At 62.3% G+C, this 2,125-nt stretch overlaps 1 long non-coding RNA gene across 1 annotated transcript; it reads left to right on the top strand.

Moving 5' to 3' along the window:
* The first annotated feature begins 81 nt into the window (after positions 1–81).
* LOC103920821 lies at positions 82–1,968 on the top strand. Its single transcript, XR_663818.1, has 3 exons — positions 82–197; positions 315–449; positions 547–1,968. It is a non-coding gene; the product is annotated as an uncharacterized LOC103920821 (long non-coding RNA).
* The last annotated feature ends 157 nt before the right edge of the window (positions 1,969–2,125 follow it).

Here is a 2,125-nt window from a genome sequence, read left to right as displayed (position 1 = left end):
GATGAGGGGCTCTCCAGGGGGATCGCTGCTGAATGGCTGGGGGTCTGTCTCGGAGGACAACTTTGCCAGCGCCCGCTGCAGCTTGGTGAGCTCCTGTGATGGCTCCTTCCTCCTGGATGCCAGCTTTGCCCGGGCGCTGGCTGTGGCCGTCGACGGGCTCTGCTTCAGCCTCGAGGACACCGATGTGGGCTACGGGGGTGAGCGAAGCGTCCCCGGACCACCCCTCTGACCCCAAGCATTGTCACCTCCCTGGGGGAGGTGGCCCCATCCTGACACCATGGTGATGCCACCATCTCCTGCCTTCTCCCCGGCAGGTCCCTCACCACCACCATCACCCTTGGAGGGAGGCTTCTCGCCCGGGGTCCCCATCCCTGCCTGGGACTGGGGGACAGCGCTGGGGGTCCCATGGAGAGCCGGGACGGAGGCGGCCGTGGGCGTCCCACAGCATGGTGAGCGGCGCCCCAACGCCGGGGTGATGGGCACCGGGGGCGGTGCGGGGTGTCACCCTGTCGTGGGGTGCTGGAAAATGTCCCCTTTTCTTTCCAGGTGGCCACGGGACAGGGATTGGCAGCCCCTGGGCCAGGGCGGGTGGCGAGCCAAGGACAGGAGGGACAGGAGCGTGGCAGTCTCCAGGGTGTAGGACGCGGCAAGGCCAGAGTCCCCTCGGCTCGGCTAAAATCCAGCTTTATTGAGTGGTTCCCCAGAAAGGGGTCCTTTGCTAGCAAAAGCCACCCACAAAGGGTGGGTCGCACCAAGGTGGGTGGGTGTCCCTCCTTCTCCAGCGTTCTTGTCCTCCCCAAGTGTCTTCATCCTTCACCAATGTCCCCATCCCTCCTCAGTGTCCCCGTCCCTCCCCAAATTCCTCATCCCTGCCCAGCATCCTCATCCTCCCCAAGTGTCCTCATCCTCCCCAAGTGTACTTGTCCCCTCCAAGTGTCCTCGTCCCTCCTCAGTGTCCTCCTCCTTCCCCAGCATCCTTGTCCCCCAACCATCCTCACCCATCCCAAGCACCGTTGTCCTTCCCAAGTGTCCTTGTCCTTCCCCAGGGTCATTGTCCCCCTGACCGTCCTCATCCCCGTTGACCGTTCTCATCTCCTTCTGACTGTCCTCATCCTTCCTGACCGTCCACATCCTTCCTCAGCATGCTTGTCCCACCTCGACCATCCGTGGCCCTCTCAAGTGTCCTCATCCCTCCCAAGCCACCTTGTCCTTCCTGAATGTCCTTGTGCACCCTCTGAATGTCCTCATCCCTCCTAACTGTCTTCATCCCCAGTGTCGTTATCCCTCCTGAGCATCCTCATCCTTCCCCAACTGCCCTTACCACCCCCTGAGTCTCCTTGTCCCTCCCCACCATCCTCATCCCCCTGCGACCATCCCCCTTGTCCCTCCCAAGCAACCTTGTCTTTCCCAAGTGTCCTCTTCCCCGCAGCGATCCTCATCCCCTCGGCGTCCTCGTCCTTCCCCAATGTCCTCGTCCCCCCAAGCATCCTTGTCCCCCAACGTTCCTTGTCCCTCCCCAGCACCCTCATCCCTCTGCAGTGTCCCTGTCCTTGTCCCTCCCATGTATGCTCATCCCCCCAGCTGTCCTCATCCCTTAAAACCATCCTCATCCCTCCCAGCCATCCTTGTCCCTCCCCAGAGTCCTCATCCCTCCCAACTGTCCTTGTCCCCAGGGTCTTCATCCTTCCCTGAGCATCCTCCTCATCCCTCCTGAGATCCTTGTCCCTCCTCAGTGTCCTCATCCCTAGCGACTGTCCTTGGCCTCCACGCGCATCCTCATCCTTCCTCAAGCATCCTTGTCCCTCCCAACTGCCCTTGTCCCCAGGGTCCTCATCCCCCCCTGAGCATCCTCCTCCCTCCCTGAGCATCCTCCTTGTCCCTCCCCGAGCATCCTCATCCCTCCCAAGCATCCTTGTCCCTCCCAAGCATCCTTGTCCATCCCGACTGTCCTTGTCCCACCCCAGAGCATCCTTGTCCCCCCCTCGCGCTTGCCGCCCACCGGCTGCTGGCTCTGTGCAACCCAATTTACATGGTGCCACTCGGAAATTAAAGAACATCCCCCCCGTCCCCCCCATGTCCCCATCCCCGTGTCCCCAACCCTGCCACCGGCTCGCCCTCCGCTTCA

The sequence above is a fragment of the Pygoscelis adeliae genome, unplaced genomic scaffold (genome assembly GCF_000699105.1).
Source record: "Pygoscelis adeliae isolate BGI_AS28 unplaced genomic scaffold, ASM69910v1 Scaffold357, whole genome shotgun sequence".
Lineage (NCBI taxonomy): Eukaryota > Metazoa > Chordata > Aves > Sphenisciformes > Spheniscidae > Pygoscelis > Pygoscelis adeliae.
This window is presented reverse-complemented; position numbering and strand designations above follow the sequence as displayed.